This window comes from Uranotaenia lowii, chromosome 2, assembly GCF_029784155.1.
Source record: "Uranotaenia lowii strain MFRU-FL chromosome 2, ASM2978415v1, whole genome shotgun sequence".
NCBI classification, from domain to species: domain Eukaryota; kingdom Metazoa; phylum Arthropoda; class Insecta; order Diptera; family Culicidae; genus Uranotaenia; species Uranotaenia lowii.
This window is the reverse complement of record NC_073692.1, coordinates 140,983,289-141,006,134: the sequence shown is the minus strand read 5'-3', so window position 1 is coordinate 141,006,134 and position 22,846 is coordinate 140,983,289. Positions and strand designations below refer to the sequence as shown.

The window sequence follows — 22,846 nt, the reverse complement described above, 5'->3', positions numbered from 1 at the left end:
TTTTGTATAAAAGTTTGTTTTTGATAATTTGATGATGTCAACTTGATCATTTTCATGGAAGACTTTGAACTAATTTTAAAGTTTTGCAAATTTGAGTAAGGAAAATCCACCATTTTTTCGAACTTCGATGGTCTATTTCATACTAAAATTACTCGAAAATCCAACTTTTTTTGTACCGATCTTGAAGAGCAGGAATCCTTCTAAAATAACAGGTATTAAAAGTGGAACATTTCCATCAAATTCTTCAAATTATCTTCGAAAAAGGCAAATTTCCTAGTAAATTAACAGATTTTTCGTTATTGTGACGTCGCAGTATGTACTAATACTAAAGCAGGGCTGCCTCGACACTACCTTCTTTAAATATTCCTTGATGCTACTGCTATAAATATCTAAGGCAAATGCCAAAGATATTTCAACTCCACGTCAGCATCGTCAGCAACACATTAGTTAGAACATTTATTTGTTGTGTTAACTTGTAGTGAATGTGCATGGAGTTGACAAAAACTGTTTAAAATGTTAATAAAGGTTTTAATTCGGACTTTGATAATCGATCGATAAACAAAGTATTGGTCATAGTAGGTCTTAAATGGAAAATCGTCCTCTAAAGTGTCCTAATGTTGGACCCTTTAGAAATTTTCCTGGTTTCCGAAGATTTTTTTTTATGTTTGTATCAAAAATGGTAGTATAGTTTATATTCATCAAAGCTATATTTACCTTTAAAGTTGGGCTTGGACAGTTATAAAAGATGACTTTTTACTTATCCACTTTGATCTCTTACAATGCCTCCCACTTATTGAGCTGTCTGTTGTACCATTGAAGGAAAAGTTTTTTTTATAAACGTGTAAAATATTTTGAGAATGAAGGAAGAATAACAGTTCTTTATTTGCAAAAGGATATATTATATCAATGCCAGCAAAATGAATTATTTAAAATTTCTGCCATTTTTTGGGCCAAAGTAGGCTCAAGGTCAAAAGTAGGGTTACTCACCCTATCAAAATTATTTGTCAGAGATATGCTGACACTTTAACCACCTTACATCTTTTATTTTAACTTTATTTTTCCAACATTATTTAAGAACCATAGAGCAACATACAAAGATTGCTTAAAATATTCCATTCTACATTTACTGATATTTCAAGTATATAAATAAGTGTAAATCAACTTACCAACGGTTTATGCATTTTCACATGATTAAATATTTACGATATGCATAAAGCACTAACTGCTTTTGCTATTTTCGATCTGTTTAGTGAGTTAATACTTCCGCAGAAAAGACTATTTTTATCCCAACACGTCTTTGGATTTTTCATAAATTTTATTTAATTTTGCTTTATTTTCTTAAGTTGAAGAATTCGGACTTTTGTTGTTGTTTTGAAGTCGTTTTTACATCCGTGTGTCATGCGCGACTTTATATCAACAATGCAGTTGGAAGAAAGTTATTGAAAAACTTATCCGACACTCAATTTTAAATACTATGAAATGAATCACAGAAGAGCTGCGCGACCCACATTGTTTGGACTAGTCTTTTACTGTTTGCGCTTCGTAATCGTAAAGAATCGTTCATATATGTATGTAACTCAACCTCCCCACGTCAGGATGAGTAATGAGTCTTCTGGTGAGGTCTGGTGATGTGATTGATTGGATGATCTCTTAATCGTTGCCTTTGCAATTCGGTTCTTACATCCGAGACAGGTTCTGAAGGAAGGAAGCAAGAATTTTTTTCCCTACTTCCATCCAAACGCCATTATCAGGTTGTAGACAGAACGTTCAAGAATCCTGGCCTGAGCCTTCCAATTGCGGTTTGCATCTTTGTAATACTCGGATAGGCAGAGTAATTGCAGAATCGTTATACGACTTGGTGAAGTGCGAATCTGCTGCCCGTAAATTGATTTGTAAATTAGTTTACAACAATTGCTCCGGGGGGATTCGCTTGAGCAACGGAATGCTTCCTCCAAGGGAATGCTGGATGCTGGAAGCCCAGACTCAGACATCCATAGAAGAAGCAAACCATCAAGCTGAGCTTAGCTAAAGAGAAAAATGTTTCAATGTCGAAGGTCATTGGTCGTTGACTGACCGCGCGATGCCTGATTCTTGCTCATCAAACTGCGATGTTTGCTAGTTTGTTACCATCTTCGGTACAGTTGAAGATTAACTAATCTACATGTCACGTTTCGTTTGAACGATGAGTTGGGTTAAAAATGCCAAGAAAAAAATTGTATATTCCCAGCATCGGAAACAGATAACAACTCATCCATGAAGTCACAGTTCATGTTGGCTCATCAATGTCAGGAACCGGTATGTTTTTTGTGGTCTTCTCTCTGGCGCTGTTAACAGACAGACGAAGATACACCTAATGACTTCCAGTGGGTGCTTTTTTGCGGTACAAATTTTGAAGCATTCCCACTACGCGCAAAACAAAACCTGCGAACCGCGCATATTGGCTATCAAATAGTTACTCAGCTCAATTTTTCACGCTAGCTCACAGACAGTTACACAACAACACTTTACGATGACTAAAGTAGCGCCAAGTGGTATATCCGATATCGGTAGTCTGGGGCCTTTTATTTTCGGACCCACTCAACCAGGACATGTTTCCTAGAGTAAGGCGTGAGGCATATGATCCGGATGAGATCATCACTGAGCGCTCCGTTTAGTAGGCAAGATGCGTGACTTTTGGGTGGGAAAAATTGGCTGGATCGATATGGGGTCGACTTTTTTGGTTTATGATTTAGTGGTGCGCATATTCAGGTATGTCGTTGTTTTGAGATATGCATTTTTCGGTGAACTGTGTTGCATAATATCATAGCCATGATGATTGTTGGTGATGATTCATCTTTTTTTTTGGTTCAACCAACGAATCACAGTTTAATGTGGTAATGCTTCAAGTCAATTCACAGAACTACTATACATTTATATTCGAAGTACCAAAAAAACATTTTTCAAACTTTCTTAGAATGCAACAAAATGCCATTTCATTCTGAAGTTTCGATTGCCTATAGATGAAAAATAGAAAAAAAGCTTTAAAATATTTGAGTTATCTGAAATATGATGATTACACAAGGGTACACCATTTTGAGGCCAATGATAAGTAGACTGATTTTGGAAGAAATAGGCGTCCTTCGTAAGGTTTTATTGTTATGGAGGTGAAAAATAAAAAAAATTAAGCTCAAGTAAAATCGATAATCCTAGAGTTTGTTTTGATTAGGTCGTAAGAACCATTATAAGCAAAAATTAGTTATTGACTGCAAACCATTGATAAACACGTATTCTATGTTAGATAAAAATTTGGTTTCATTCAGTCAATAAATAACTTTAACATTAACATTTGATTTTAAGACGTATAATGACTTTCTTATTTTTGAGTGCAATTTGGCTTTAACGTCCTTTTGCGTTGCCTTGCATTGCCGTGCATGCAAAAGGTCCCAAAATAACAGTTCGGCGAGCGGGTTTATGAGTCCTTTTGCATTTTCGCGGAAAGTGCAGTATCTAGAGCCGGAAAATTAAAAGGAGCAATCGGGAATCATTCTTAAGAGTTGTTCTAAGCTTTATAAGTGCAAACAATGTTTCAAATTTATTGCTGGTAAGTTAGATAAAAATAACTTTTAGGATGAGTAAATGTTTACCTTACATTTTTTTCACTACAGAAGCAACCAAAATAAGTTAGAACTTTTGATGTGTTTCCGCACTCGCTGGGTTTATCGGAGGCACCAGATGGTAACCAGCGATGTACAATCAACGTTCAAGAATGCTTTCTTAAGGACAGTCTCAAGTAGCCCGATTCCGCAACCCTCTGAGCGGCCACTGCCACATGTCACTGCTGCCTCCTGCTACCGCTAGTATTAAATTCGGTATTTGAATTGCGAAGTAAGTTACAAATAGAACCAAGGTTTTTAATAAAATTCAAAAAATTGCTAAACGACGTTAGCGCCAAAGGTGTTATGCAAAAGGTCGCAAGTGCATGTTTGCTCAAACAATTAAACTGATGCTCATAACGAACACAGTAGCATATTTCTCATTTATTTTTGTATGGCATACTAAATTTGCAGATCTTTCTGAATCATACTTTAAATACTAGAATAAAAAATGTGTTGCGAAACTTCAACACCGGTTTTCTCGAAACACGTCATGTGGCTTATATGACTTAATCAAAACAAACTCTAGAATTGATAAACTGACAAACTGTGTGTTTAGTTCATTTAGAAATGGGACAGTTATGAATGCACGTATCTTGAAATCCATTCGTTTAATCGGAAAACTTTCTAAGAATGAATTAGAGAAAATCTTAAATAAAAAAAATATTCATAATTTTTTTGCAAGAAATAATAATACTTTATTCTCGGTATCTGCCATAGGTCGGCGCAAACTTAAGTTATGATATTGATCAGATTTTTCCAGTAACACTTCAATTAATTAGTGATATAGATGACTGCATCCTTATTTTTCAATTTCTGCTACTGTTTTAAGAAATACTTTTTAAATGGCAGAAACGGAAGACAATTTCGTGTGTTCAACTGTTTCGAAATAACCAAAACTTGATGATTTTTGTGCCTCTTAAACACGTTTTTACTGAAAGGACAGCTGGTAAAATCAAACAAAATCATAGTAAAATCAATACAAGACTAAATAAAAAGTAACATCAATTAGTTGAGATCGTAAATTACGCAGTTTTCAAACAAGGATGCATTTTTAAATCTTTTGAAAATATCGCAATCTAAAGTTTTCGACATAAATTTTTTTGTTTTTTTTCTCAGAAGCAGAGTCCTGCGTTATCATGCAATTTTTCCTAAACCACCATCAAATATAAATTTTATTCTGGAAGAGACCTTTTCAGAATCAGAAATGTTGCAGAACTCAACTGCCGTAACTTGTGAAACATTGTTTATTTCACACATTTTATCCATCAAAACTTATTTGTCGCATTGGCACGGCATCGGCTACACAGCATACGAGCTCTGGAACAAGCAAAAGTATGTGTTACGGCCTCAACCCAGTGCCGGGGCACAAGCATACGTGCGCTCAGTATCAAATAAACTCTTTAATAGCACAGTATACTAAAACGGTTTTCTACGATCATCCGAAATCGGTTAAAGTTCCAGACCTGAACAATCACTCCCTGCGAGAACAGTATGTCTTTTGAGGTTTAGTTTACATTTTTCTGAAAATTTTATAAATCTACACTGAGTTTCTTGCATATTCATAATTTAAAATACTAGAATTCCCTCATGAACTTTAACGATTTAACACTTGGTTTAAACCTTGTGAACATTTTTGACATTGTTTTCACACTTTTTCATCATTCATGCATAGGAAATAGTTCTCGGAACACACAATGGTTTTGTCAGCTCTCAATTTCATTATGAAGGATTTTAAAGAAAAAAAGATGCACAAACTTATGTACGTTTTTGGGTTTTTGATATGATTGTTTTTAACTATTCAACTTTTACTTGTCCTTGTACAACAGTTATATGTAACTTTAAACTTTAACTCAAATTTTTGAACGCTTCAACTTATGCTACAAAGAATATCAAATGCTACAAATCTCATACAATTTTCAAAACTTTTTGATCAAATTTGGCTCACATCTTAGTTTTAACGAAATAAGAAGATTTTATATAATATAAGCTGTTTTTCGTTTAAATCAACTGTTTAGCTCAGTGTTTGTTCCCTAGATGTAGACCCGAAAACTACTGAAATGATAAACGTGAAATTTGGTTTGTAATTGTTTTGAGCACCAGCAATGGTTGCTATAATTCATTTAGAAGAGGGAGAGGGGGAGGAGAAGCTGCCATTCATGATAAACAAAAAATTGACAAAGGTTAAACATATTTTCGAAGGATTTTTGTAAAAAATTATTAAACGTAAAAGTTTTGATATGATGATATGATTGATTGAATTTGAGCTTTGATATTATAAGTTGATATATTTTGTTGATAAACCCTTCCCATTTCAATGAATGGGAATCCCATAAATGTTGCGTACATGTTATCAACAAAAACAATCTCAAAGTGTTTTCCATAAAACTGAGCACCTGTTTTGATTGAATGGAAGATTTTCCCAACTTCAAAAAAGATTAATTTGTTTTTGTTTAATAAGTTTCATTGCATAAAATTTATTCCAAGTTTGTGTAGAAAGTGACTTAAACACAGATGCTTAATTTTCATTAAAATAGTTTGCTTCCTAATTATTCTGAAATTTGAGTTGAAAGAATGATTTTCTTAAATCATAATAACTTTATAAAACATTGTTTTGGAAGGAGTAGCAAAGAAACCGGATTAGCTTATGTTCAAAATTAGTTTAAAATCACACCACAAACTTTAATATCGAGAAAGAACTTAAAAACTTAATATAAGTATTTTTTCTCCATAGAATTTGTGCAGATGAGTGTGTTCTTTTGTTTTCTTTCTACTCGGTCAAATAAATCAATTGCCTTTAACAGGAGTTACTTTGATAACCAGGGTAACTTTGATAATAATGAAATTTTTCCACATTTTATCAATAACTTAGTCTTTCTTGGGTTTGAATGTCTGAAAACTGTTTCTACGTTCGAAAGTCTACAAATTGAGTATCAAATAAGCAAAATATGGTTCAGATTCAGATATTTTTGCCTTTGCTCAAAATGTAATTTAAAATAGTTTAAATATATAATCAAACACCTCTCCTGATGAAATCAAAGAATTGATGAGCAAGCAAACGTGTCGTTTTATATGAAAGATTACCTTTTTTGTTTTTTTTTTAAATATTTATAGTTTTAGTATTATTTTTATGGTCATTTTGTGATTAGGTTTTTTTTTCCAAGGGTAAGCTTATATAAGGCCAATGGCTAGAAATCGTATCAAATGATAAAATTTAAAAAAAAATTTCAATTCAGTATAGAGGAAGGGCCTAGGGAACAAAATAATCATATTCGAATTATTTGTTTCTGCAAACAAAAATTTTTGCCCCTTAATGTATGCAGCATGTTGGTTTTATTAGTAAAAAGACAAACCATTTTAAGCTATTGGAAAACGTTAAAATTATGCGGATCAGAATAATCCCAAACCATGAAAGTATGGTTTTGTGATAAACATTTGATCCTATCCAATATAATGTTGCTTGATTATTACGAAACCATTGTTCATGATATTTTCCTTCCCTCAGTAAGTGATTTTAAACTTTAAGTGTTTTGGAAAAGCAAATATTCAAAAATGAATTGAAACATTAATCTATGCTCCCCCTTTATACGATATTGATGATTATAAACAATCTGCACTTCAAAAATACCATTTTAGTCAACTTTTAACCGTAAAATTGATAAATTTCAGGTATAATTAAAAATTTCTTAAAAATGTCTCATCTTGAATAAATCATAACGGTAATAGTACGCAAAATGATTTTTGGCTTGATTTTTAATTGCAATTTCGATTATAGATGACAAATTCCATTCTTGATCTTATATCGAAAATACCGATAAATCTTCCTAAACGCATGTTTTGAATTTTTATTTTCAATCTAATTTCTGATATCAATCGAATATCTGAAATCATATGTCAAACTTATATTAATCTTTTGGATAAATTAGAACCAAAGCTTTCTATTGTGATAACCAATTGTCATGATTTTGTTTTCTTTGATGAAAATTTTGCATACAAAAGCTTATTTTCGATTTTTTTCAGTTCTGAATGCTCATTCAAAGTTTGGGATGAGTTCTTACTTGTACTTTATTGAAGTCTGTAACATACTCAATGATAAAAATTGATTTTAATTTTAATGGCAACGAGCTCGTTTGCAGTGTGCGTAAAAACACGCTCTCAAACCACTGGGCTCGCTATACATGGGAATTCTCTTTCTGAGTTTCTCATGTATAGTTAGCTAGTGTAGAGCAAAGGCGGGAGCAATTCATGGGAGCTTTTCATCAACATGCCCTCTAGCCTAAAATTTCAACACCTTTCAAGCTTTCTTCTATTGGCGCACTAATGCCTGTCTATCCACCTTTCTTTCAAATTTCTATAAAATAAATTTTCTCTAGTTTTCATTCCGCCGCACATGCCGTTAAAATTATAATGATACAAATTACGGCGATTAAAATCATATAACAATGATAAAAATTGCGATTCTGAACGTGAAAAAACTATCAACAATGATAAGCTGTTATAAAATAATTATACCTGAGTAAATTTATACCAATTTAAGTAGAACAAAACTTCAGTAATTTAGAGTGTCATAAAAAACCATGAATTATCAAACTTATAATAAATCATGAAATATTATTTTCCAATTTTCAAAAAATTGGGTTTTACAATGGTATTTTTGCCGAATATTCATCGATGCAGACGGTACTTTTCGACACAATTTAAAGCTTATTTACTAATTTCCATGTTAAAGGTCATTAGGGTTAGTTGACCTACTTTGGACCCTTTTAGTGGTGGTTTTTAAATAATCATGGTTTTCTCATAACCTTTCAAGAAATTTATTTATAGTTTATGATCTTATCTGCAAGTTTCACTGAAAAATTTTGACTTAGGTTTAGCTGTTATTGAAAGATTTCAACAGTAGGGACAGTAGGTTCAAAATTTTCATCTTTGAACCTACTGTTCCTATTTTGGTACTGAACAGGTGCCATTCACTGGACCTAGAAGTAAAATTCCCATTAAAAGTATGATTTTTCGAAAATAAGTCTTCAAATTCATTAAGTATGTAATCCTCAAACAAATATGACCATTAAATAGTATTACAGCTTTTAAACGATAAAGAACACTTGAATTTCTGTCATGAATATCTCAAACACTTTCACACCTTGTCAGCTTTATCAGCAGAGCAATAACTGAAACTTTTATGTGTTTGCTTACTTGAAGTTTATTAAGTAAGCTGATGAAAAATGTTGGAAATGTTCATTATTGGTTCCTACTTCTCGAAATCTCGAAAATTCAAACCTTTGTGGATATGATTGTATTGAATTAATGATTTGGTGATGTCAGGTCTAAAAATGGAACATCAAATTCGAAGGTATCTTATTTTCGAATCCTTAACAAATTTTCTGGATTTTCCATTTATTTTCATTTATTTAAGAAAAATAGGAAGTATGGTTCATATTCTTTACAGTGAAAGTAATTTCCTTCTACACTTCGGCTTGGACAGTAATTTTTAGGATTTTTGCTTATTCTCTATAATATCTCAAAACTCGCCCCACTTATTGAGCTGTTTGATTTACCGCTGATAAAGAGGTACATTTTTAAAACGTTGACAAATTTTCAGATAGACTTCTATGGCAAGAAGCGCTATGGTAGGATTCATGAAGAACACGAGTTAATTGTGTGCATAAGAGTATCTTTATGCTATGTTTGCAAAATGAATAACTTATAATTTTCGACATTCTAAGACTAAAGACGGCCCAAGATCCTAAGTCGGAGCACTCACTCTACTTTAAAATTTTGAAATATTTTATTTGAAAAGCTTAAAGATTTTCAATTCATTTTGATCTGCTATTGTATTATTTTTGTGGAAAAACAACAGAGTATGGAAGCTTTTTAATATGGTTTTAATTTATGTACAAAAAAATTTCACCGAATCTATCTCAAAAACAAAAATTTTTGATTAAAAAATATATGTGTTTTTAAGTCGTCAAAAGAACCAAATTTTCAATTTCGGGGAAGATTTTAAGATCCCCCGCGCAAACCCGTCAGATACTTAAAAAAAATCTTCAAAACTTAATAAAACAAATTTGCCTTTTTTCTGCAAAATACGGGAATATTTTACAAAATTTAGAGGAGGTTTTAAACTTAATTGAATCATAGATATTCTTTAAAATGTTAATAAAATCGTTTTGCTGTCTTCAAAAAAAAAATGTTAAATGAATTGAAATCGAATACTCAAAACCATTTTATAGTGATATAGTGATTATTGTAATACTATGTTACTTTATACATAAAAAATTACATGGGGGTATTACTCTGAAACTTGGTGAATTCTGAATTCTTGATTGAATCGAAGATTATATTGATTCAAAATTAGTTTTCGTTTGTCTTATGTTTACTCATCACTTACCGAAGATTGATTTCACTTAAAACTAATAAATTTGATAATTTGAAAACTCAAAATATCTTTCAGTGATTTTTGACTTATACGGCTAGGTATCAAGATTCACGAAGTTTTTACTAAACATACTGTTTTTGATGTTTTGAAAGAGTTATGAAGAGTTAAAACTACAATAAAACACAAACTTATAAGTTTTGTCCAAGCTTTCTTTTGCATGTTTAATAATAGCACTCAGTGCTTAATTTTAAAATCGCCGTTAAACTTAGTGACAGTTCTCGATCAAGAAGTCAAAACAAGCCATACTCAGGTGAGATTGCACATGTTTGAATTGTAGTTCCCATTAATACGTATTTTTTGATAACTTATGATTGTTGGTTTCGAGTAAATATAAAAAAAAAAATAAAAAAAAATCTTTTAACACTAAAAGGACCGGCAAATTGTATATACCTATTCGGACCGTGACCAGTCAAAATGACTGGTAAAGGGGAAATTTTTTATATCATAATATTTTAAACATTTTTCTTTTGAAATTCTTTTGTTATTTATTCGATAACATTCTTGTTATAAAACGGAAATATTTTTTCACCATGGGTGCACGGAATCACCTTATTTTGGCAAAGTTGACGAATGCGTGTATGTCATAAAATGAATATTTCAAATAATTATCAAAAATTAAAACACATTATCAATCTAATTATAAAATCATGTTAGATGGCTATGGGTATTGACCATGGGTGCACGGTTTCACTTCAATTTTGTTTTAGTAGATATTTTCTAGCATCCATCGCTCTGAAATTTTTCAACAAGTTGCCTATAAATTATACCTGATATTGTAGGTTTTGAAGCATATTTTTTCTATAAGAAGAGTAATTTACCGTGGGTGCATGGATTCACCGCCATTCATCCAAAATCAATTTTTTTTCATGTTAAAGGAAAAGAATAAAGGCTTTTATAGATTCAAATGAAAATTTGTGTTATGAACATGGTTTTTCACTATGGGTGCATGGATTCACCGCGTTTTTATCATATATTGGACTTTTTGCAAATTTTTAAAAAGCATTTTTACATATCTTAACTAAACCAATGTCGAAACTATGTCTTTCATGTTGAGACATAATGATTTGAATAACGATTTTTATTTTAAGTTCCGTTTTTTGATTCCAGAAAAAAAAATATTATATCTTGAAATAATAAATTTATTTATGTATTATTAAAAAACAAGTTTTTGCAATCGTATATTTATCTGATAAGATCTGATCAAATTGGAAAACAGTTACCATGCATCGAGTGAATTTTAGGGATTATATGCATCAAGTTATGTCGTGCGACGGAAAACAGTGAAAATACAAATTATGAATCAACATTGTCAAATGTACACGTTGATTTGTTTTTCTTTAAAAGTTTTTCGATTGACCAATATTGCATTTCAAATACCTATCATATCTGAATCAAAAATATTTTGTGTTCTGAAGCAAGTTGAAAACTATTCATTTCTATATAATTTACAACGGCGAATAGCGCGAGTCTAGTCTAGGTATGCCAGGCGTACTGGGTTCGATTCCCGGTATCGGCAAGAAAACTCTTGGGTTCAAACCCCATAAGTTGCCGACAGGTAAGATGTTTGTCCTCTTATAATAAGAATGTTCAAAAATAATTTTTAATCAGTTGCCAGCTGGCCAGGTATATACACGGGTGCCGGAATACCTGTAAGTGAACGTGCTTTGGAAATTAATCGAACCTAATAATCTAAGAATGCATGTGAAAACATACGAGGCAGAAACTACGGTGAATCCGTGCACCCATGGTGGATAACCAACATATAAAAAATAAACCGTGCACCCATGTTGAAATTTTATTTAAATTATTCAGTTTCATAGCTGATATCTTCAAATTTGAATAAATGCGTACACAATTAATAATTATTTTACTCATTCTAGTTTAGTATAAAACATATTCATCACCTTAAACTACTCGATTACTCGAATGGACATGTATTAAAAATAACATAACTTTTACAAATCTTTATGAAATTTCGCCAAATTTGAACAGAAAGTTCTTTTATAGTTGAGCAACAAAACAGACCAAAAAAATTGGGAGTCAAGTGCTTGCAGCGCCACAGAGCGGCTTATCCGAGAACTTTTTCTACAAATGTTCATGACTTCGCATCGAAAATCAATGATTTCATAACGAATGACACACTTCTGCCCACCACAAATCAACCTGGGCTCATTGTCTTGAATGCAGATTGCAAATGAAACAAAAAGCAAGCGAAAATTTTTTATCTTGTTTGAGTTATAGGGTTGTGAATTTTACCAGTCATTTTGACTGGACACGGTCCGAGTGTCCATGACGAAATTTTTCTCGCTTAATAAAAAAGCTAGTGAAATAAAAAATACACAGTTTTGTAGAGATACAAAATTCATGAAAAGTCGTATTTTTTGCGAATTTTTAAAGCGAAGTATTTAAAAGGTATTCAACGAACAAAGTGTCCAACCAGTCATTTTGACTGGTGCGGTCTTTCTAGTGTTAAAAACTACAAATCGCCGGGAGTGGTATGAACTTTTATACAATTTAAGCATTGAGTGAAAGGGCTCAACTTGTAGGAAAAAAAAAATTATTACTTGACGCCATCATGAATCCAAGATGGCGGCTCCCGCTTTTATTTTCAAAGCTGTAAATTACTGAAAATATCATGAAACCTTCACAATATGGTTATTAGGTGAAAGTGGTTAAGAGTAGAAGTCGAATTTCGTTGTCCGAAACCATCTTGAAATCCAAGATGACGCTACCACTTAACTTAAAAATTTTGTAAATGACTGAAAATCGCATAAAACCCTATCCAAACGAGTACAAGTTGAATTTCGCTTTTTGACGCAGTTTTGAAACTCAAGATAACACACTGATAATTAAAATTGAGTTACAATCCAGTTCCCGATTTGACAAAAAAGTTAAATATTTAAATTGATTTTGATGAAGACTCTGTATTAAGTTTCAATAACTGATTTTGAATATCTTTGGCATCATGAATTCGAATATTTTGTCAGATTTTATCAAACACTTCAAGAGTTTATGCTCTACTAACTTGTGAAAATTTTGAAACAAACCAATTTTGTTTGAAAATTTGATTTTGAATGGAGAAACTTGAATAAAACTTTATACTGATTTGAAATGTTTTAACTATACTTTATTTTTTAATACAATGCGTAAGTAAAAATGAAATTCTAAAATTCTTAGAAGAATAAGATATAAAAAAAATGTCGCTGACATCACTAAAGGAGGTTTGGGTGTTTGTGATTATCAAAATTATTAATTAACTCAACAATTTTGATGAAGACTACAACGCGCAGCAATTTCCACCAAGGAACAAATAACAATTTTCACTCAATTGATACATTTTGAAATTTCATCTTATTCGTTCAAGATTGAACTAAGATAAAATGCAGTACAATAGCTAAAAAATTCAAGAGCAAATCAATGAAAGTTCAGTTCTTAACAACACAGACATTAGAATCACATTTGATATCTTTATTTTAGCATTAAAATTAGTGTTAGAAATTTTTTTTTTCCACAATTCACTATGAGAAATCAATTTTAGAATTGCTTAAAGCATAACGAAATTTACCAATACCTTAATTAAAATATAACAGAAAAAAACATGGTTGATACTAAAAAGATTCTTGGTCTGTTTAAAAAAGAACATCAATGATTTCAACATAAGCTCCTAATCCATACGAATTCATATCAATCAAAAAATTTTCAATACAATTCCAATAAAGTGAAAAAAAAATTATTGAACAAATAAATATCCACCTACCTTTATTTGATGTTCTTTCAAATTTATTGAATTAAAACAGCTTCGCCAAACGGATTAACTCTTCTCGTATAACGGATCTCAATGAACTTCAGTCAGAGAGAAGTCCAAAGCAAAATGCTAAAACTCTTTTCGATTCACTTGTTCCCGCAGCGAGAATACTTAAACCGAACACACAGACACAATTCACTAAACTTCTCAACAAAACAACTAGGACCCCCTAAGAGTGGTGTTCTGCCAAATTCGATCAGCCAGTCGCGTTCTTCGAGGCGCTCTGCCAGATGCTCCGTTAGATTCCCGGGGTCGACGTTTGCTTGCTGTTTGCTTGGGTCTTGGTCTTGGAACTACTTTGAGCCAACAACAACTTGGAACCCAACAACCGGATGCGCTTGTTCTACTTTTAATCGGAGATTTCTTTCCCTTCGAACTGGATTCACCACACACTCCACACTCTAGTAACACTACCGATGCTGATGAGCTCAGGCGATTCCCATCAGATCTTCCAGCCTCGGTTTCTCGCTCTCAGGTGTCATGTGCCCTGGGGTTTGACCACGGAGTAAATGAATTTGGATGGGGAAGCCAAGGAGGAATAAACCGGGAGACCTAGTTAGGGCAAAGTAGTTTCTGGACCGGACCCAGCGATGAAATCTCACTCGACGAAGAAACACTCTCTGGTCTCGGGACAGGAAATCGATCGATTTTTTTTTCTTTTTCTTGCGTTTTCTAGCACGGATGTCGTTTCGAGATGGTTTCGAGGCGGGATATTTTTCTCTTTTTATTTTTAATAATCACTTGCCGAGATGAGATGAGTCTGTGGCAGCTGATGATGGCCGACGCTAATGATGGTGCTTCTAATGCAGATTCCGCCGTTAGCGCAAATCGGTATCATTATTATTGGACCAGGGTGGCTCCTCGATCTCCCAGCTTCCGATCACGCATGAGAAATAGTTGATCACTTGAACGATCTCGCGCACTTTCCACCTCGTTTCCGTTCTACTTTAGCAGACTGGAGTTCGGTTCACCTTAAAAAAAATGTGATCACTTTCTTCACTGGTCTACAAATCACTTCACAAACTTTCAGCGCCAAACTCCAAATCTGAATCAATCCACCCGCCCGACGTCGGGATCGTTCAACTAAGACTAACGAATCGGTTTAACCATTCCGAAAAAATATCTCCAAAGTGTACGTTAATCTTCCCCGATAAGCTACCACACCTTAATCAGCCAGAACCAAATAGGAAGGGGTTTTTTACAATTTCACTTTTCAGGTACGGCACAACGCTTTGTCTGCATCACTACCAAACTAAAGCCATGATGATTCAAAAAATCCCACACTTCCCCTCACTTGACGAAACGGAGGACAGCATCCGGACTTGACTCGACGTTATTTTCTGACGGTTGTTGCGAAAGGCGTAATGAGCTGTGGGGCCACCCTCTCTCCTTCTGTCTGAGTTAATTTCTCTCTGAATGGTTCACGGAGCGCACCAAAAAAATTTCACTATTCAGATGGTTTTTTGGGATGCCATCAGGTTATCTTCCTAACGATGGTATTGTTTCACGATGATTCGTCATGGGAATCTGGAAAAGAAAATTTGATAGAAATATGTTAGTTACAGAGAAATTAAGCTGAAATAATGTTGAAAGCGTACATCTTTCTAAGGAGTGATGGCAAGCATCTTACTAATACTAAAACACCAGCCCAATCACTAACGTACGCATTGAAAAAAGTGGATTTTTAAAAATAAACCAAGACAGATAAGGTAGACTTTCCAGCGGGACATCGCTGGAAAAAGCGGGACATTTCAGAAACTTTTCAGAACCCAATTTTTCTAACCATTCTTATACATATGTACAGCAGCCATTCACGAATTTCTTAAACCCTGGGGTCTAAAGCTTCGTTTTGGTACATAACTCATCAATGATTTTTTGCAGAATTTTCAAGTAACGTTTACATGAGTAAATTTCAAACATTTTGGTTGGTACGGGAAAATTGAATATTTTGTACTGAAAAATCATCATCATTTTTGTTTCTTCTGAAGAACCTAGCCAGCTGATGTTTTTTTGTGCCAATGTTTAAATTTTTCGAAGACCGTAATATCGTATTTTATTAGACAAAAAAGTTATTTGGTGTTGAATGGTGATATGTCTTTTCGCATTGATAGACAATAAATTCAATTGACATTACTGCTTGGTGCTTAGCGAGGTATTGCACGACTACTTTTCATGGAATAATTCGCGAGTCTCCAGCAGTGATGTCAATTGAATTAAACAATAAATGCAATGCAAAAAATGCGAAAAGACATACCGCTGTAAAACAGCTAATAACTTTTTTGCCTAATAAGATGCGAAGTTACGGTCTTCAACGAAGTTTTTCAGGGAAAATTTTCTTTGGGGAATTTATAAATTGCTTACAAAAACCATCAGCTGGTTCGGTTCTGAAGAAAAAGCTAAAATGAAGTTGATTTTTCAGTAAAAAATATTCAATTTACTCATACAATCCCGAAAGTTCAAATTAACTCATGTAAACATTACTCGAAAATTCTGCAAAAAACCATGGTTGAGTTTTGGACCGAGAAGAAGCTTTTAAGACCCCAAGATTTGAGAAATTCAAAAATGACTTCAAATCGACTCAGTCTAATGTACAGTCCTGGACGTAGGAATCAGGGGGGAGGGGGTGGGGGGGGGTTTGAGGGTAAGCCCCCATAACTTCCTTTAAATTTGCTCAAGAGTTTGGTAGATTCAATTTGATCATCGATGAATGTTATTTCTCTTTTTTGTTACTTAGGGGTTCATTAAAAATTAAGCTAACCGTTGGTAATTTGTCTGTAGAAATTCAATTCTCAAGAAAATTTCCACCTGTATATGCATGGTAAATAAGCTCATGGATACATTCAAATAGGAACACGTAACTCAAACTATTATCTTTGGCATTTTATGTTTATCGTTCGATTAAAATTTGATTTTTGGCTCAATATTCCTGTTTAATTTTATCCGGATTGTGACTATTTCTTTATCATTTATTCAAAAATGTGGTTTTAAAATTAAAAGATGCTGCTAGGAATTTAACGAATATGTTCTTCAATCAAATAATATTAACATCGTTTAAAGGTGCTCAACGGACATTTTACTGAACCACAATCTTATTGGGATGCTAGGAACCACACGAGTTACCTTATCTTGTTTTTTATGAACCGAAAAATGCTAAAAAAGACAAAAATAACATCTTATTTGAAACCAATATTAAATTGATTAATTTAAATTTAGCCTAGAATAAGGCTGTTTTTTTTCAGTGTAAATCAATGAATCTATGTAAATTTTTACAGCCTTTTTGGTGAATGTTATTTTCTTTTTGTAAGAACATTTAAAGATCCGGAAATCATAAATGGATAAAGGAGGTTTGGTCGATCTTGGATCGATCTTTGCAAAATCGATCTTTTGAGCTCAAATTTCCAATTTTTTGGATCGATTCTTTAGCCTTGAAAAAATCGATTAAATCGATTTATTTTCGATCCGATCTTTCGATCTTTATAAGAGCCATTAAAAAGACTGCTTTCCTTTATTGATGCTACCATGCTACGAATATAATCGAGACCAACTTAACACATAAAGGACCGCAAAGAAATCTTAGTCCGAACAAACTAAAATTTTGCATTCTCTATCTCGAAAATCACCCAACAAAAGCTATCGTTCAAACAAATGTATTCAATTTTTTTTGCATTATACGAAGCATTGTTAAAAGAACATTTAGTAATTTTTTCGTAGAAAAATATTGAAAAATGAGCCGGTGACGGAGCACTTTCGAGGATGCCTTTTAGAAAACAGGATTTGCGGTGGACACTGTATCTCAGCACAGAATCATCTGAAGTAAAAAAATCAGAGCAAAATATTTTAAATAGATGTTTTTCTGGACCCCAACGTTTTTATCTAACTTAAAATTATTTTTTATGAAATTTTTGTGGCTGTTTGAAGTAAAAACTTCAATTTTTCACGAAAAAATCCGCCATTTTTTATTTGTAAAATATCTCCAAAGTTAAAAAAGAAATCGTTGGGATTTGGTATTTTATATGCAGAAAATATGTTCCAAATTTGAGAAGAATGGGTGAAGTAGTTTTCAAATGACGATGTCCACGGACTTTAAAAATGTGCTTTCGAGAAAAACGCGTTTGAAATTTCTGCTTTCTCTCTTGCAGTATTAGATAAGAGGAGTTAAAGGCCTATAATTTCTACAGTTTTGCTTCGATTGACTTGAAAATTTGACACAACATTCTTGAAATGTTTTACAATAAGAAAATAAAAAAATAAAAAAATCGATTTTTTGAAAGTGTTAGACCCTACTCTCCCCTCAATAAAATGTATCACATTTGATTCATGCTTCTCAGTGAAGCGCACACGCGTCAAGCGAAAAAATGAGATATCTCGTATTTGGTCCGCAATATGTTTAAAGATCACGTTTTGCCTTTCTTTCAGAAAGGTATAGTTATCGGTCGATTTTGGAGATCATTAATTATGGGTCTTAGATATACCTTTATAGGTACCTATCGAATCAGCTCGTCGAGTTCAGACGATGTCTGTGTATTTGTGTGTATTGGTGTGATTTTTTGTAAACTTTTTTGCACGTTTTTGCGAAACTGGGCAGTACAATAAAAATGATTTTTAGCTTAAAAAATTTGATTTTTTTTCTTCTTCGTCCTATAAAAGAAAGAAAAAAAAACAAAATAGTTTGAAAAATAAATTTTCATAGTAATTATCATCAAATCATCACTCCAAAAAACGTGTCAATTTGGCTTGCTAGCCACAACCAGCAATCACTAAAATCAAGATTATCGTGTCTATGACGTCAAGTTATACGTGACGTCATAGATACTCGCATGCTATCTCAAAGTATAGATCTGTCTATGTGTGGAAGGGAGAACAGACAGGCTTCACTCCCACTCAGGTTTGATGTCATCGTGACAGAAACCGTGTGGGAGGAAGACCGCAGTTTGAATTTTCCCGGCCAATGGTTGTAATTTTTCATTGTAATGGTTCAGTTCGAAACCGAACCATATCAAAAATTTCGGAACCGAAGTTCCAAATCATAAAGTTAAAAATGGTTTTCACCAAGGGGTATGACCCCGAAATCAGTGAAGTCGTTGATGAGTACGTCATGCCCACACTGCATGGTACGAAAGTGATTGTTACTTCGAGATTCTCCCAACATTATATTCAGGTTGCTCTATGAAGGACAAAACGACGAAGGGGCGCGTGTGGGAGAACGAAGCACACCATATCAATTTCTTCACACGCTCATTTTCATTTACCATTTTAATGGTTACTTAATTAATTATTTAATATTTTTGCTTTTGAATGAATTATCGGAAAAACTGCAATCATAATGGTAGTTCTCATGAAAAAAATATAATAAGGTTAAAAAAGTTCACATTGAGATATTTTTTTATATTGTAATTTTTAATTTTATATTCGTCTTCTTGATTGATTTTGATCGGTATGGTTTTTTTTATTATCGATATAATTATGCGTTGAGACCAGTCCGACATATCATTTACCAAATTGAAAATTTCAAATATTATTATAAAAGGCGCTTGGGATCAGAGGGGTACAAGTGTCTAAATGATAGATTCGAGAAAACGCGCTTCAAAGTTGTACAGGTGCTCAATTTTTCATATATTTTTCGAATTCGAGCAATTTTTATTCAATCAAAAAAGTGTTCAAAACAAAATTATAAAAAATTTAAGTTTTGCACCAGATGTACATTGAAACATAAAAAAACCGCTGGTTATACTTAACTCAAAATTGATGATTTTATCACTTGCACCCCTATGATCCTGAAGGGCTCATATATACAAATTTGAAAATATATTTTACCGATCATTGGAATCTATGGTAGAATCAAAGATATTATTTTCTTGCTGTCTTGACTCGATAGGTTATCCAGAGCAAAAGTTGAAGTATTTGAAACACATGGTTGGGAACCTTTTTTGACTTTCTTTCAGAAAGGTATAGTTATCGGTCGATTTGGGAGATCATTAATTATGGGTCTTAGATATACCTTTATAGGTACCTATCGAATCAGCTCGTCGAGTTCAGACGATGTCTGTGTATTTGTGTGTATTGGTGTGATTTTTTGTAAACTTTTTTGCATGTTTTTGCGAAACTGGGCAGTACAATAAAAATGATTTTTATCTTAAAAAATTTGTTTTTTTTTCTTCTTCGGTCTATAAAAGAAAGAAAAAATAACAAAATAGTTTGAAAATTAAATTTTCATAGTAATTATCATCAAATCATCACTCCAAAAAACGTGTCAATTGGCCTTGCTAGCCACAACCAGCAATCACTAAAATCAAGATTATCGTATATATGACGTCAAATTATACGTGACGTCATAGATACGCGCTTGCTAGTTAAAACTATGGTCCTGTCGATGTGTGGAAGGGAGAACAGATAGGCTTCACTCCCACTCAGGTTTGATGTCATCGTGACAGAAACCGTGTGGGAGGAAGACGACAGTTCAAATTTTCCCGGCCAATAGTTGTATTTTTTTCAATTTAATGGTTCAGATTGAAACCGAACCATTTCAAAAAATTTCGGAACCGAAGCTCCGCATTATTAAACATAAAAATGGTTTTCACCAAGGGGTACGACCCCGAATGTAATGAAGTCGTTGATGAGTAGGTCATGCCCACACTGCATGGTACGAAAGCGATAGTAACTTCGGCCAACATTATACATATTCAGAAACAGATTGCTCTGAGAAGGGGAAAACAACACGGGTACGCGAACGATGTATGCACATCCTCTCATCTTCTCACGTGCCGTTCGTGCTCAGGAAGCTTCTTCCTAGGCACGAACGACGGGAGAGAATTTCGCCCGTGGAAGCAAATCTAATTAGACAAATGCTACTCAATCCTCTCGAGCTTTAAGCTCTCGGGCAAATTCCCTTTTCGTTCCCTTTTCTCTTCAGATCTAACGTTGCGCAATGAAAGCTTTTCGTTCGCATAGAAAAACCTGTGCAATTGTTGCGTTTTGTTGTTGGGGTTGGTGTTTGACGAAAACGGCTTGGGAGTCAATCCAAACAGTGGCGCCACCAAGTTCTCCATAGTAGTGTTTGAAGCATTTCGGATTTTTGTTTTGGAAAAGGCACATAAATACGCAATAACCATTTTGGCCAGGCTGACCAAAAACAAATTTAACTAAATTGACAAAATTAACAATACTGACAAAATTGACAAGATTGACAAAATCGCCAAAACTGAAAGTTGACAAAATTGATGAGATTGACAAAACTGACAAACTTCACCAAATTGACAAAACTGACAAAATTGACAATTTCGACAAAATCGACAATATTGTCACAATTGACAAAATTGACAACATTCACAAGATTGACTTAATTGACAAACTTACAAAATTGACAAGATTGAAAAAAGTGATAAAATTAACAAAATTGACAAAATTGACCAATATGTAAAAACTGACTACATTCACCAATTTGACAAAAAAGACAAGATTTACAAAATTGACCAAATTGACAAAACTGACAAAATGACCAAATTGCCAAAATTGACAAGATTGACAAAATTCACAAAATAGACAAAACTAACAAGATTGACAAGACTGACAAAATTGACAAGATTGACTATTTCGACAAAATCGACAATATTGACACAATTGACAAAATTAACAAAACTGACAGAATTGACAAAATTGACATGATTGACAAAATTGCCAATATTGACCAAATTGACAAGTTTGTCACAATTGAGAAGATTGACAAAATTGACCAAATTGACAAAATTTAGAAAATTGTAAACATTGACAAGATTGACAAAATTGACAAATCTGAACAAATTTGAAGAAATTGTTAAAATTGACAAAAATGACAAAATTGATTAAATCGACAAAATCGTCAAAATTTACAGAAATCTCAAAATCACAATATTGATTGAATCGACGAAATTGAAAAATTTGACCAAATTGAAAAAACTGACAAATTGACAAAATTGACAAGATTGACAAAATAGACCAAATTGACAAATTTTACAAAATTGTTATAATTGACAAAATTTATCAAATTGACAAATTTGACAAAATTTACAGAATTGACAAAATTGACAAGATTGAACAAATTGACAAAACTGAATCAAATAAACAAAAATTACAAAACTTATAAAATCGACAAAATTATCAAAACTAGCAAAATCCATAAAATTGACAATATTGATTAAATCGACAAAATTGGCAAATTTGACATTTTTGACAAATTTGACAAATTTGGCAAATTTGACAAATTTTATCTCCTTTAGTTTTTTTTCATCCCCTATAGTTTATTCCGTTTGAGAGCTTCATTTAACGAAAATCATTTACAAAAGTGATTTTTATAAACATTCTACCGTTATGGATTAAAACACGCAAAACAAATATGTTTTGAATCTGAAAGAAAGGCTCGAATCCACTGTTAAGTGTATTAAATCGGGTTTTTTAACTTTATATTAAGCATCCCAAATCACCCAGTTTTTCAATTAAGTCTTCGAGACAAGTTTGATCCGGTCCAGATATTGTAAAAAAAATGCCCGGATTTTTCTTGGTTTTATTCACATTTTTGGAAAATTGATTAAAAATCTCAAATCTTGTTTTAAATTTTTCTTAATAAAACGATTTGGTGAAAGTTGATTCATCAAAATAATCCAAATTATTTTTTCGAATTCCTTAATCACGAATTGATCATTGATGATGCTTTCGAAAAAAAAAACTGGTAAATCATAATTCTTCTTTTCCGTTACATTTTTTGGATTATTGTCTGGCGTTTGCTCAGATTTGCCCGGACATTGCCTACATTTTGGAATTGAAAATTTTGAGTCAATTGCCGGATTCTGCCAGGTTTTTCAAATACATTTTCCGGCCCGACTACGTGCAAAAACTGGGGCTTATTCAGCGACTTGAATGACGAGATTCATAAAAATTTCACTTCTTCGTTCTGATTCCAAAAAAACGCTTCAGGAATGAACTTTGATTATCGGTTAGCTC

The 22,846-nt window shown here is 32.9% G+C and overlaps 1 protein-coding gene across 4 annotated transcripts in view; it reads right to left on the bottom strand.

Annotated features, from left to right (window-relative positions):
• LOC129745297 (serine proteinase stubble-like) overlaps positions 1–22,846 on the bottom strand; it is a 219,415-nt gene that overhangs the window by 144,920 nt on the left and 51,649 nt on the right. For all 4 annotated transcript variants that reach the window (XM_055738278.1, XM_055738279.1, XM_055738280.1 and 1 more), the window contains exon 2: positions 13,826–15,400. The gene's annotated coding sequence lies outside the window, so the exon portion shown is untranslated. The remainder of the gene's footprint in view (positions 1–13,825; positions 15,401–22,846) is intronic.